At 38.8% G+C, this 15,747-nt stretch overlaps 1 protein-coding gene across 4 annotated transcripts in view; it reads left to right on the top strand.

Annotated features, from left to right (window-relative positions):
* The first annotated feature begins 14,537 nt into the window (after positions 1–14,537).
* Eda2r (ectodysplasin A2 receptor) overlaps positions 14,538–15,747 on the top strand; it is a 34,378-nt gene continuing 33,168 nt past the window's right edge. For all 4 annotated transcript variants that reach the window (XM_026411917.2, XM_026411916.2, XM_026411915.2 and 1 more), the window contains exon 1: positions 14,538–14,616. The gene's annotated coding sequence lies outside the window, so the exon portion shown is untranslated. The remainder of the gene's footprint in view (positions 14,617–15,747) is intronic.

The following is a 15,747-nucleotide window of genomic DNA, read 5'->3' as shown; positions in this document are numbered from 1 at the left end:
TGGATGATGTCCCTTCTCTGACCAAAGTCCTACAGTGTCTTATAAATACTCTCACACTAAAAACCATATCATTTGCATGGCCTATAATATATAAGGCCCTATATAATCTACCATCTGCCAAACTCTGACCTCCGTTCATAAGATGGGCATCCTTGGTCTGGGGTTGTGGCTCAGACGTAGAGCGTTCACCTAGCATGCACAAGGCACTGGGTTTGATCCTCCACACCACGTAAAGTAAAATAAAGACATTGTGTCCACCTATAACTAAAAAAATAAATATTAAAAAAGATGGGCATCCTTGTTACTCTTGAACATCCACCTTCTAAGCCCTGCAAATGAGGTGTTTGTAGCCTCCTAGAGTGGAAAAAACAAGATCAGCAAACCCAATCAAGTAGAGGAGCTTCATTATTCTTAAGACACAACTCCATATTCCTTAAGAGAAAACTAAGTAGAAAGAATATGATCAGGGAGTCTTTTTAGTTTTTTGTTTGTTTGTTTGTTTTTACACACTTGGGACTTTTTCCTTCTTTCTTTATTTTAAATATTATTTTAAGTTGTAGATGGACACAATACATTTATTTATTTATTTATTTATTTATTTATTTATTTATTTATTTATTTATATGTGGCACTGAGGATCAAACCCAGTGCCTCACACATGCCAGATGAGTGCTCTACCACTGAGCTACAACCCCAGCCCCTCCTCCTTTCTTATTGCTCAGTTTGGAATGAATATATTTATCTTGTGCCTGTCTCATCTTGCATTTTGGTGCACATAACTTATTTAATTAAACAAGTTCACAGATGGACAGTAATTTTTCTCTGCTGAATTGATCATGCCTTAAGTCTCACCCATGTTTGATTTACATGACTGGTGGGAACAAGTAGGAAGTTCTTAGTTTATTGGGGATGTGTTCTCAGAAGATAGTTCTTGTGGAACGCCTTAGTAGTTCTTGCAATAGGGTTCTTATTAAAGCTTGAGTTTGAATCCATCTAGCTCTTTACTCCTGATTCAAGATGTAATCACTTGCTTGTTTATATCATTGTTGTGTGCTATGATATGATGGAGCTTAAAACTAAGTTGAGGCAGTGACATGCCCTTGAACCTCAGAAACTATGAGCTAAATAAACCTATTTTTTATAAGTAGCCTTTATCATGTATTTTTTTAGTAATGAAAAGTTTACTAGTATATGAGACCTTTAAGAGATGATGTGGCCATAAGGGCTTCTTCCTCATGAATTAAGGTGATTATAAAAGAGGCTTCATGCAGTGTTCTCCAGTTAGCTAGCTGCCTTGCCCTTCTATATAACAAGAAGGTCCTCAACACACATTAGAAGTCAGTGCCTTAATTTCAGACTTCCTAGCTTATAGAACTGTGGGAAATAAAAACATGTTTTTTATAAGTCACCCAGTCTGTGGTATTCTGTTATAGCAGCACAAATGGACAAAGATAGTAAATAATGTTGAAGTTTTTAGTAATTTTCACTGGTGGTGTGTATGAATTGTCTTGGTACATTTTAAGGAATATATAAATACCTGTTATAATGCATAGTTTATATTAGAATAAATGACTAAATGGTAGTTAATCTTATTAAGGGTTTATTTTTATTTTTTTGTCAGAACAGAGGCTGTTCTTAAATCTTGCCACTGCTCTAACTGCATGGCTTTGGGTAAATTACTTAGCCTTTCGGAGCCTTAATTTGATTATTTTAACTAGGTCTGGAGATAGGTATAACTTAAGATTTCCCTGAGGCTCAGAAAATTCAGGAAAAGCATTGAAAGTTTTATTGTCAGGACTATGCAATGAAAAAGACTTTAAGATTAATGTCATATAGAGTAGGAAGCTGGTACACTGGTTCCTGGGACTAGTGGTGGTCAAAGAGGGTGAGCGCTATTCTCAATTCTTAATTTCAGGAGTTCCTCAACAGGGGCAACATGTCAACTAGTAGTGTGTGGATGTTGAAGACTGATTTTTAGGTGGGCCTGGAAGAATGATTAGCTAGTGAGGCTGGTTTTTCCATAAGCGAAGGACTAGAGTGAGGGAGATGAATTTGTCAGAGGGAAATGAAAAATAAGTATGGGTTTGCTGTTGAAGAAATCTTAAAATATCTTGAAATAAAATCAGAGGCACAATAATTCGAGAAGGACTCAAAGTAGAGGGAAGCATTCCCCTCCACTCACTGGGAAGAATTTGAATATGTTTGGAATTTGAGGGGTGGGCATAGAGGAAAAATAAATAATAATAATGATACCAAAAGGGTAGGGATAATTGATGGAGTATGGTCCATATAGGATAGGAGAAGAGTAGAGGCTCATTCTCTTCACTTCCAAGAAGAAAGGTTTGGATGAGTGAAGACAGAATGACTCAAGTATAAAAGGTGGAAGTAGAGGGAGTAAATGCCTAAAATCATCTGTTTTCTTGATGAAAAGGATAAGCATCAATATTTATGGACTGATAATTGGGTGACAAATAAGAAATTTATTAGGGTGCCAAAGTAGGGATTTTTCCCCTAAAGGTACACATTTTTTTACCTTTCTGCAGAGTTTAGGAGGAACCTCTTCTTGGGAAGGAGAGAAGAGAATATACTACTCAAACTTGAATGGGTATCAGAAGCACTTGAAGCGCTTGATAAAACACTTTTGGGTCTACCTACCTCTGGAATTTTCTGATTCAGGAGGTCCAGGTTTGAACTAGAAAATTTACATTTAAAACAAGTTTCCAGGCAATGCTTCTGCTGATGATTAAAACCACACATTTTTAGGGCCACTGCTATAGCATGTAGGAACAAGGCACACCAGCATCAAACAGATCTGCCTGAGATTCTTGGATCCATTATCATTTTTCCGCTATATGAATAAGATCCTTGGCCTCTCTGTATCTTGATTTTCATCTGAAAAATAAGGATGATGATCAAAGTACCTATATCAGAAGACCTCTGTAAACAACTAAATATATGAACCATTTAGAACAGGACCTGATAGTGGCTTGGCAGTAATGTTGAGTAATCAAGAAGAGTTAAAAATCCCACAGAATTGGGAAGTCATTTTTTATGGCAAACTCTCTTCTCTGCCCTATTCTATCCCAAAGTCTTTCAAATGGCCTCATCCTCATTGACTTTGTGCTGACTGGCTTCTAGGGATATCTCTGGAGAGACTTGATCCTTGATGCTCAATAGCAATTCTACCTGTGGCCTCTACATTTTAGCCTGCATTCACTTCCTCCTTATATTGTCCATTATAAATATTCCAGAGCAGTCTGTGAAGGCCCCAGCCTGTCTGTTTAACCTCAAGCTTTCCTGTTAGGAGTCAACTTGCATTTTACTAAGTAGAGACCCAGTCTTGGAAAGAAATTGTGAATCTGAAAATGTAGCTGGAGAGTAGTCCAAGATATAAAGTCTTCTCTGAAGGAATTATTCTGAATCCAGACAGGCTGGAGGCATACACTAAAGAGAATGACCCTGGCTACCCCACTTCAAGCTGGTAATGTTATATTAGTGAAGATAAATGGAGGAGGCAGTTCTCTGGATCCCTAGAAACTGACCTATACCTTCACTCTGATTGTTAGAAAACCATCCCTAATATTGTGCCCAAATCTTTCTGCTTTTACATTTTATCCGCAGATCCTCATGTTGTCCCCTGAAATCACTCATCTGCTCCTTCTACCTTGTAGCTGCCACTCATATATTGGCAGAAAGTGACCAAGTCCTGCTGAGTCTTCTCAAACCAAATAGAGTGGAAGTGGGGTCACAGTTCAATTGGTGTCTGGGTATTCCATCAATATTAAGGAGAATAAGAAATTTAATACCTGCTCTTTGGACACTAGATAAATCTCTTAGATGTGTATGAATCTTTTAGGTAATTATGTACATTTTAATGTTGCCACTCACCACATTTTATTCTTTTTTTCTTTTCCTCAGTTTATGTCTGGCTGAGACCAGAGGATTGCAAGTTCAAAGCCAGCCTCAGCAAAAGCGATGCACTAAGCAACTCAATGAGACCCTGTCTATACATAGGGCTGGGGATGTGACTCAGTGGTTGAATGTGCCCCTAAGCTCAATCCCTGGTACCCCCTCAAAAAAAGTAATGCTGGAAGCATCACAACACCTGATTTCAAATTATACTACAGAAGTATAACAACAAAAACTGTGTAGTATTGGCTTAAAAAGAAATACAGAAACAAATGGAACAGAGAAAATACAACAACAAACCCACACATATACAGTAATTTGATCTTTGACAAATGTACCAAAATATATATTAAAAAAGACAGCCTTTTTAACAAACAGTATTGGGGAAACTTGTTATCCATATATAGTAGAATAGAATAGATTCTTATCTCTCACCCTGCACAAAAGTCAACTCAAAATGGATCAAAGACCTATGCAAACTCCTAGAAGAAATTATAGGGTCAACACTCCAACTTGTAGCCACAGGCAATGACTTTCTCAATTGGACTCCTAAAGATCAGGAAATAATGCCAAGAGTTATTAAATGGGATGACATCGAATTAAAATGCTTCTGCACAGCTAATGAAGCAAGAATATGAAGATAAAACCTATAGAATGGGAGAAAATCTTTGCTAGCTACTGTTATGACAGAAGCTTAATATCCAGAATATATAAAGAACTCAAAAAACTTAACACCAAAAATAAACAGCCCCATTAATATATGGGCAAATTAACTAAACAAGCACTTAACAAATGAAGAAATACAAATGGCCAAGAATTATATGAATAAATGTTCAACACCATTCATAATTAAGGAAATAGTAATTAAAACTATACTGAAATTTCATCTCATCCCAGTTAGAAATGCACTTATCAAGAACACAAACAATAAAAAATGCTGAGAGGATGTTGACAAAAAGAACACCTTTAAATTGTTGTCGGGATTATAAATTAGTGGGATTATAAATTGGATAAAGGAAATGTGGTATATATACACAATTGAAGGTTTTTTCCACAATTAAGGTTTTTTTTAATATTTAATTTTTAGTTGTAGTTGGGCACAATACCTTTATTTTATTTATTTATTTCATGTGATGCTGAGGATTGAACCCAGGGCCTCACACGTGCTAGGCAAGCACTCTACTGCTGAGCCACAACCCCAGTCCCCACAATTAAGTTTTATTCAGCCACACATAAGAATGAAGTTTAGTTCCTTGCAGGAAAATGGATGGGATTTGAGAACATTATGCTAAGCAAAATAAGTCAAACTCACAAAGTCCAAGGTCACATTTTTTCTCTCCTGTGTAGGAACTAAAGAGGACAAAGGAAAAGAAAGGTAGGGGGATCTTAATAAATTCGAGAGAAAATAGTAGAGGAAAGGGATCAGGGAGAAGTATGACAGGAGAGAAAGGGAAACTACTTGGGAATGATATTGGTCAAATTATTATATTGTATGCATGTGCAAATATGTAACACAAATACCACAATTATGGACAACTATAATGGACCAATAAAAATATGAAAAAGATGATTGTCTTGAATTATTTGTCAGACAGTTCATAAGTCTCCATTTCTTTAGAGTTGGTTATTGGTGCTTAATTTTGTTTCTTTGGTAGTAACATGTTTACCAGATGAATTGGGATCTCTGTTGCCTTATATTGATGTCTATACATTTGAAGGAATAGACACCTTTTGTAGGTGCCATCATGGTGGGTGCCATGGTCCTTTGCAAACTGTAGTACTTACTTCACTCTCTTTCCTCCATATGGGGGCTGTGTCTCTCTTCACCACTGCTGCCTGGCTGAGGAAGGGGTAATGTGGATAATGTGAAAATTCCAAATACTTCTTTTTTTTAATTTCTTCTTTTATATTTGTTTGGTTTTGGGGTTGTTTTTTTTTTTGTTTCTGCTGGGCTTTGAACCCAGAGACTCTTTACCACTCTACTACATTCTCAGCCCTTTTTCATTTTTTTTTTTAATTTTGATACAGGGCCACACTACGTTGCTGATGCTGGCCAATACATGTGATCCTCCTGCCTCAGCCTCTTGAGCCCCTGGGATGTTAGTCCTCTGCTTTCTTTGCTATACCAGGCACAATAATCTATCACATGGATTATTTAGTTCTTGTGAAGGTGTTTTTGTATATGGACAGTTTTTCAAATTGATGTTTCTGCAAGGGGCAAGTTCTGGAGGGTCTTATTTCACCATCTTTATTTATTTATTTAGTTACCTGGAATTTAACTCAGGAGCACTTAACCACCGAGCCATGTCTCCAGCCCGTTTTTGTATTTTTTTAGAGACACTGGTTGGTTAGGGGCACATTAAGTTGTTGAGGCTGGCTTTGAACTCATGATCCTCCTGCCTCAGCCTGGCCACTATTCCAACAATCTTACTGATATTACTCCAATTAATATTGTACACGTTCATTTTTTTTTAGTTTTTGAAATGAAGCTAATCATGAAATGATTAAAGTGGGTAGAGAAATAACTTACATAATTATAAACTCCTTAGAACAGTACGTACATATAGTACTCATTTAATAGATAGCAATTCTGCACTTCCTAATTAGTAAATTGGCATTATAATAGTAATATACTTTCTCATGATTATAAAGATAAAATGTTATGCCTCCACATTAATTTAAGTAATATTATTAAGAAATGCTTATATAGAAGACTCAGGATTTGGGGACATTCTGGAAAAAGCTTCTGGACCTGGGCCTGAAAACAGGGCTTCAGCCACTTATCTCAGTCAAAATTACATTCTTTAAGATGGAGTTTGAATCAGGCACAGATAGTATATAATGAGAAAAATGTAGCCCAATAAGATTTGACTAAGAAGAGAAAACTTAGTTGTGGAGGTTGTGTCTTAGTTCATTCTGGCTTCTAAAACAAAATAACATAAATTGGATGGCTTATGAAAATAGACTTATTTCACACACTTCTGTAAGCTGGGAAATCCAAGACTAAGGTGCTGGCTTTGAACTCATGATCCTCCTGCCTCAGCTAGAACATTCAGGGTCTGGTGAGGGTTCACTCCCTAGTTGACTCTTCTTGTTGTATTTCCATGAGGTAGAAGAGCCAAGGGATCTTTGTAGTTTTTATTAATTTTCTTACAAGGGAATTAGTCCCATTTATGAAATCTCTGCTCTCTCATGATCTAATCACCCCCCAAAACCCAATTTCTGAATACTCTTCCATGGGGAGTTAGGTTTCAACATATGAATTCTGGGAGAACACAAACATTCAGACTGTAGTGGGGGGGGAATGTAAATAACTATAGCCATAATTATCACCATCATCCTAATGGATCTCAGTTCCTGTGTCTGAAACTGGGTTAGGAATTCTCTAAATGTTTCTCTTCAATCTTTCTAGAAATCCTGTTTCTTTTCTCTTTGTAGATGTGGACACTGAGGTTCAGACTTGTTCAAAAATAATAGTATATAAGCTAGTATGTGATAAATCTGGAATACCAACTCAGAATCCAACATTACTTTACTGCTATGTTATGCCCTTACTTATTGGAGAAAGACAATATGATATGACATGCTGAGAATCAGATCCTGGCTTTCATTCTAGATTGAGTGTGTACTTACTATGTATCCCTAGACATTTCAGCCCACTTCTCTAATTTTGATTTGCTTTCTTCTGTGTGAAGAAAATAATACCTAACTCTTATAGTTGTTATTAGATCTAAAATGTTCCTCAAATGCTCATACGTTGAAGACTTGTTCCCCAATGCAAATGCAGCAATGTACAGAGGTGGGACTTTTAAGAAATGATTGAATTATGAGTGTTCTAGCATCATCAGTGGATTAATCTATTTAATTGATTAATAATTTAAATAAAATACTGAGAGGGGACCTAGTTGGAGGAAGTAGATCATAGTGGGTATGCCCTAGAGGGTTTATCTTTTCCCCAGCCCCTTCCTCTCTTTCTTCTCACTCTGCTTTGTAGTTGCCATGAGGTGAGAAGTTTTCCTCCACCATGTCATTAGGTCTTAATGTTCAGCCTGATTGCAGGCTCAAAGAAATGGAGCCAGCAGACTATGGACTAAAACATATAAAACTGTGAGCCAAAATAAATCTCCCCTCTCTAAGTTCTTTGTTGCAAGATATTTTGGTCATAGTGATGAAAAACTGACTACCACACTACTTTAAAGTGTTGTTCTATGAGGTAAATGAGTTCATTTAAATAAAATGTGGTGAGGGACCCAGACTCACCAATCATTCATGGCATGAGACAAAGGAGGCTATGCTGAGACACAATCTAAAAAGGAAGAGTTTAAGAATTAGAAGGAAACCAGGCAAGAGTTTTTTTTTTTCCTTTCCCCAACACAAGAAAGAATGTTTTCCAAAGAAAAGAGTGAGAAACCAACACTGGAAAAAGCTGTGGATAAATAAGAAAATGAGAGAAAATATTCCCTAAAATTTGGCAGTAAAGAGGTCCCTTGTGGCCTGAGGGAGAACACATGGGGCTAGAAGCCAGATTGCAACAGATTGGGGAGCTAGTGGAAGACATGGAAATAATGACTAGTCATGGAATAGCAGACTATTCTGCATAAAACTTTAACTGAGAAAGGAAGAGAAATGAGACTTCTAGTTAAGGAGGAGGAAGTGTAGAGGTAGGATTGACTTAATTTTATAGTGGGAGGGATTTGAATGTATTCATAGAGAGAGTGAGCACCAGAGGGAAGGTAAGTAAAAATGATACCAGAAACTCCATGTATGTATAATATGTCAAAATGCTGTCTACTAGGCCAGGGTTGCAGCTCAGTGGTAGAGTGCTCACCTCACATGTGGAAGGCCCTGGGTTCAATCCTTAGCACCACATAAATATAAAATAAATGTATTATGTCCATCTAGTACTAAAAATTATTTTTTTAAAAATACCTTCTACTGCATTTATATCTAAAAATAACCAAAAAAAATGCTGAGAAAAAAAATGATACCAGAAAGACTGGAGATATTCCATGAAGCTCGGTCCATTACCTTCTCTTCTCCAAAAGGAAAAACTAGGCTGGGTGTGGAGAAAGACAGACAATGGTGGGCAGTGGGATGGGGAGAATGAACTTACATGTATATAGATAGGAGGTAAAGAGATTAATTGCTTAATAGCATCTGTTTTCTTGATGAACTGGACAAAAGTCCATTTTTCTGGATTAAGAATTCGATGCCTAAGATGGGACTTTTAGGGAAAAGGTGGAGGTTTAGAATAGTTCTCCAAGGGATGGTGGAAAGAGTTTCTGGATGAAAAGAAATTATATCCCATCTATGTATGATATATCAAAGGATATAAGTGCATTCTACTGTCATGTATAACTAATTAAAACAAATAAAAATTTTTAAAAAAAGAAAATGAAAGAAAGGATTCACTTTTGCATGTGGCAGTGAATTTTTCAGGAATTAACAATCCTTAAGGGTTCTATGTCAATTCCCACTTATTGGTTATGGTACCACAGAAAATTAGTTACCATTTCTGTGCCTCAATTTCCTCATCTATAAAATAGGGATGATATAATGACATTTATTTCCTAAGAGTGTTGTGATGATTAAATGAGATCTTGCATGTAAGACATTTAGCACAGGGCTTAACATATACAGTTGATCAAGTAATAACCAAGTTTTGGCTATTCCTATTACATTGTGTATGGCTCCAATATTTTTGGCTCCAATATGGTGACTCACTTGAGGCCTAGGAGCACATACAGAAGGGTGTATTCAAATGTGAACATTTACCTCCTTGGGCTCACTCATCCAGTTATTTATCAATTCATTCACTCAACATATACTTATGTACAGTATAAAATATGTAAAAGTATAATGATTGCCTAAGATGCCCTTGGTGTTATTTTGCATGTGGGAATTAATTAGTGAAATGACATAGGAGGTGTCTACCACATAGGTTCACACTCCACTGAGAGAAGTTAGAATCAGGCAAGAGGGACAAACTGGAATGCTCTGAAATACTCCAACATATGGTGGGCAAGTGGGTAAGGAGAATCCAGAAAAAAAAATTAAAGGCCTGAATATAGAATAAATAGCTTCCATGAAAGTCAAAGGAAAAATTAGGAGAAAAAAGGAGTAAACAATATGTATATTTTGGAGAATTCAAATAATCCATAGGTTTGATATCAAGAAATTCATGAGTGATCCTGAGGAGAGCAGAATGTAATGAGTTTAGAAATGGAGAGATGAATGTGAGGATATGAAAGGACTATGAAAACCTCTTTCCAGAATCTTGGTTCAAAATGGAATGGTACAGGTTAAGGGAAGGATCTAGGCAAAGAAAGACTATAAAGATACATGAAAAGGAAAGTAGATCAGACAGGAAGCAGTAACACAGATAGAGAAATTAGTTTGGGACAGAAAGAAGCTCCAAGATAGAGACAAGAATGATTTTGAAGGTGGAGAAATCAGAAGTTGTTTAGAGAGTTGAAGCCTGTAGCTTTTTTAATTTTCTCAGCAGAACTGGAGGTGAAGTTATCTACTAAGAGGTTAAGGGTTGGTTTTGTGCTTGACTAAGAGGAGTGAGCCTGAAACAGTAACTCAGGGCAAGTGGAAGAGAAGATGATTAAGAATGAGAGAAAAGATTAAAAATGAACTATGCTAGAAATCAAATGAATTTTGAAAAATGCCATGACTAGAAATAACTTTCTTATGTCCCAGCTTTCTAATCCAGAAGACCCAAGCATGTACATGCCATTGCAACTGACATCTATGATTAAAGTCATCTATACATTTCCCCACAAGCTTACTAAAGGACACCAGAAACTGATCCTGTATTCAGGAACATCCCTCAAGATGCTGTAGTCCAAAGGGGCAGCCCCACAGAAACCAGCTTCTCTTGGTGCTTCAGCCTCTACCTCTGTTCCTCTTTCAGGCTCCAGAGGGTCTATAAGGGCACCAGTCTGACAAAATAAAATGAGGTTCTTTTATAAGAAGCCACCCTGCCTGCATGTTACCCTAGAATTAGAGACTATTCAGTCTTCTCTAAACTGTATGCAACCCTAGGTAACCTCTGAGAAGAGCTAAAACTTAGCACCAAGGAGCCTCAAATCTCTCACTGGGCTACAGAAGAACCTCTCTGTCCCCAGAAATAGTTGGGGTGGGGGCTGCTGTCAGATTAGGCTAGTTACAACAGTGAAGTCAGAGAAACCCTTTGTTTGGGATTACTCTGTTTTGGGTAAATAAAATAATTCCTGCCCATTATGAAAGGAAAGTTTGCAGGGAGTCCCCAAGAAATGAGCCGACCCAGGTTCAGTTCTGACTGACCATAAAGCTAGAATAACTCAGAGTTGAGAGCCTTAATCCTACCCACTGCCACATTGTACTGCACATACTTGGGGCTAACCCTGAGGCAAAGTCTACCTAGTAGAGTCCAAAAGTCTCTGGAAATTTCCTTAACATATATTAGGGTATTCAGGAAAGTGTTGTAAGAAACTATAAGATAACATTTGAGTATAAATATTGAGGAAGTGATGGAAGGAATCATGAAGATAGCTTGGGAAAAAAATGTCTAGGCTGAAAGAGCAGCAAGTGCACAGACCAGCCTGCAGCATGCTTTGAGTGTTAGAATAAATAGCAAAGAGGCCAGTATGGTTGAGTATGGTCGTCAAGGGGAGTGCTAGGAATGAGATTAGAGATATATGGGAAGATTGATGAGAGTGGGATTAAGTGGGGCAGATTGTAGACTCTCATTGATGATAGTCAAGGACCTTGACATATACTAGGACTAACAAAACAGTAGAATGGTTTGGACAGACTTGGACTGATTTATGTTTTCAAAGGGTCACGTCTGCTGCTCTACTGAGAATTGACTGTAGTAGTGTAACTATACGATCAAGGAGTCCTGTAATGATTATTTTTACTAAAGTAATTACAGTGATGGTACTGAGAAGATGTGGCATTGGAAATATTTTGGAGACAGAGATGATTGGATGTGCTGATGGATTGAATATGGGGTGAAAAAAAGAGTCAAGGATGATTCCAATGCTTTTAGCTTGATTGGTTATTTTAAGGTTAAATTAATTAATCCATGCAAAACAGTTGGAACAGTGCCTGAAAAGTGCTCTGTGAGGGCCAGCTATCATAGTATTATTGGACAAGATGTGGTGGAAGGCAGTGTTAGCTTCATATTTTTTGCTTATAGTCATTTTCTAAATAATCTGACAAAAGCTAGTACCCTCTGAAGTTTCCTTAGTACCTTCATCTCAGGTTGATTTCAGTATTCCAGGCAGTGTCATGAGTACAAGAAACCTCTTTATCCATAAGGAATAGTAATCACTATTTCATAGGACTTTTTTAAGTTACAAAGGGGCACATTTGTATGATTTATAGAAGAGTGTTAAAGAATTGGTCACCAGCTTATGCCATTATTGAGAAGTGGTGGAATTTCTAAAAGGTAAGGTCTAGTGGGAGGCCTTCTGGTCATTGGGGATATGCCCTCAAGGGAGGCAATGGGACCCAGATCTCTTCCTCTTTCTCTCTTTTGCATCCTGCCAATAAAGTGATTGGATTTGCCCCACTATAACCCCACACCCTGTCATGATGCGTTCCTCCCTTGCCACAGATCCAAAAGCAATAGGGTCAACAAAACATGGGCTGAATATAAATATTTCCTGTATATACATTTGTTATCTTAGGTATTTTGTTTCAGTAATGGAATGCTGACAACACAACAGATGCTCAGTAAAGGCTATCCCTGACCACCTTCTAGACTCTTGATTTTGAAATTTTCTGTGTCCCAGTAGCATCTGCATCACTTGGGAGCTCTGTTAGAAAGTCAAAATTTTGGCCCCCACAGCAGAGCTACTAAATCAGAATTTGTGTTATTAATAAAATCCCTAAGTGATTCTGTGTATATATTAACATGTAAAAAGCACTGTTCTATAGTTTCAAGGTCATCTATTCTAAGAATCTCTTTAGGTTACAAAGGCTGAGAGAGAAAGACACTCACTTGATTTTTACCCATGCAGTTAATTTTGCCAAGACTCCTAAATCCAAAGCCAGGGTTCTTTGGGCTGACTGTAAGCCAGATCTGGATAGCACAAGATGGAGAAAAAGCAAAGAGCCCCTCTTTTGTGAAAGAGTCCACTCTCTGGGAGATAAAGCTGAGTTTTCCACCTGTAACTCTTCATTTGCCTCCTCTGGGAAGAATTAAGAGTTACACAGCACAACTATTTTCATTTTAATCTCACAGATATAAGGACTCTAAATTGCTTATGTGTGTGTGTGTGTGTGTGTATTATTTATATCTAATAAACATGTGTGTTATATTCTATGTCCCACTCATTGTTCTAATTTTCTTATATTTATTAACCCTATTTTTATATAAATTTATGCACTCCCCCAAATAATCCCAAGGAAGAGATTATTATTGTATCCATTTTATAAATTAATATGTTAAGATACAAAGTGGTTAAATAACTTGCTGGAGGTCACACAACAAGTAAGGAGCAGAGTTGAAATTACAACTCTGGCAATTCTCTTTCTACGCCTGAGCTCACAACAGCAGTCTAAATGATGACCACATTCTGGTCTGATTTTTATTTTTTTGATACTGGGGTTGAACCCAGAGGTGATTAACCATTGAGCATCATCCCTAGCCCTTTTTACTTTTTATTTTGAGATAGGGTCTCACTAAGTTGCTTAGAGCCTTTCTAAGTTCTCCTTTTTCCTGTACCCCAGTGCCCTTCTACCCTGTATCCCATAGTTTAGCCCTTTTTTGATTTTGTCTCAAAGACTTAGTTTTCTTAAGCAATTTTTGTTTCACACAAAATTGAGAGGAAGCTACAGAAATTTTCTATTTACTCACTATCCCCACAAAAGCATAGCTTCATGCATTTTATACTGCTTATTGTTCTTGTGTCTAGTCTGTCCTGTCTAAACCCTCTTCAAGTTCTTCAAGGTCAGGGACAACGTCCCAGGATTTCCCCACTGCTGCCAGCGAAATCATAAACTTATAAACTCCCAAAGGGTGATTATTAGAATGACCCTTAGAGACTAGGTAGTCAACCCTCTTCCCTGTACGGAGACCTAGGGCTCCACAAAGGCGAAGGGTGTGCAGAAAGTCAGAGCCAAGTCCAGAAGTCAGTTTTCCTTAATTTTCAGTGGTCTTTCCCCAGCTTCAGGTTACTTCTCCTCCTCCAGTCAAAGTTTTCTGAAGCGATTTTTTTTTTAAGGTAGGATCAGAGCTGGGAAGTAGCTATTCCGTGTGTCTAAAAATCCTTACGTTTGCAACACTAAGTTTGCCTGTCAATCTCCAGCCTTGCTAACTCATGCACAAAACTTTGAAGAGCGGAGCTCCATTTAGCTGCCTCCAACCACTTGACCCTCCCTCCTTTCCCACAGACTGGGCTGAACCAAACTCCCTGGCCCTCTGCCGTCTCGCCCCCGCTTCAGTCCCAGGAGCTTTGCAACTCCAGCCCAATCAGTGGCTCGGTCACTGTTTACCCCCCAGACTCACAGTGTCCTTTTCGGGGGCGGGGTTTCTTTGCATAGCCACGCCTAGACACATCAGATAATCCAATAGCTGCCCCGGAAACCTCACAGGGGCGGGGGAAGTAGGCTTAGCATGAAAGGAATAGAGGGTGGATTTGATCCGCTGTTGCTACACGTGGATATGAAATGAGTGGAGCGGAGCTTTGATAGCAACGGATTTCATCTACTGTGAGTGCGATATGCTTGCTGGGGACTGAGGGGCAGGGGCTGAGCGGGATGTTTGCTCTGCTGAGGTGCGTTTGTCTGGGAATTCCATTGTTGTGATTGCAAGATCCATCCTTCCATCCGTTACTGGGCACGTGTGGGAGCACACCCTGGAGTGGCAAGCCGGCCGAAACCTGTGGCATTTAGGTTTGGAAGTACAGGACGAGGTCAGGATTTCCATGCTTGTGTGCTGCAAAGTCAGAATGGTTGGAAAGGCATCCCCTGGCTCTCTACCAGTTCATCCGTTTGTACAGGGAACACTATCTGAAGTGCCAGGAACTTAGGCTGATATTCTTACAGCCTTAGCGAATACCCCGCTGTAAGAGCCTTCTTACTGGACCTGGATGGCCACTGGGAACATGCCCGGACTTGTCAAACCACCTTGAGCATCTGGGCTTGGGAGATAAGGAAGAGGAGGAGGCTGGGAGTTAGCAGAAGGGAGGAGGGGGTGGATCAGATATGTGCAGCATCCCTGAGGGAAGCTAAACTGCTGGCCCACCCACGTGGTCCCTGGGCAAGTCAGGGCTTGTGTAAAGAGCATGCTGGCTCTGTATGGGGGCTTTCAGTCCACCCCCTCACCCGCGCGCCTGGGTTTCACTTGATCCCTCACTCCTGGAAGCTGAGCCCAGGGCAGTGATATTTTGATCCTGCCTCACCCCAAACACTGGCCAAAGCCCAGGCAGCTGTGAGAACTGGGGGGACAAGAAGAGACCCGCCAGAGAACAGGCTGGGAAAATAGACTGAAGGGTCTGATTTGGACAGGTGTTGGTAGCACTGGCCAATGTCATACAGGGTAGCGGGGGTAGAGATGTGTGGAACATCTCCTCTAGATAACTCTCCTGACCCTTCCTTCACTTCAATATTCCTTCAATTTAACTTAACAACCTTATTAAGGACTTACTCTGGGCCATCAAGTTTGAGACAGTGAGAAGTGCAAAATCTAGGCTGTGGCCAATAGGGCTTGTCAGGCTCATCATGGGTACAAGAACCCAAGTAAATATAATAGAAGATAGATCTTTAAGGAGTAAAGTGCTCTGAGGTTCTCAAGTAAGGATCCTATCAACTTGAGTTAGAAAAAAATCTGAGAACCTTTTG

This window comes from Urocitellus parryii, chromosome X, assembly GCF_045843805.1.
Source record: "Urocitellus parryii isolate mUroPar1 chromosome X, mUroPar1.hap1, whole genome shotgun sequence".
Lineage (NCBI taxonomy): Eukaryota > Metazoa > Chordata > Mammalia > Rodentia > Sciuridae > Urocitellus > Urocitellus parryii.
Note: the sequence above shows the minus strand (reverse complement) of the source record. Positions and strands in the feature narration are given on the sequence as shown.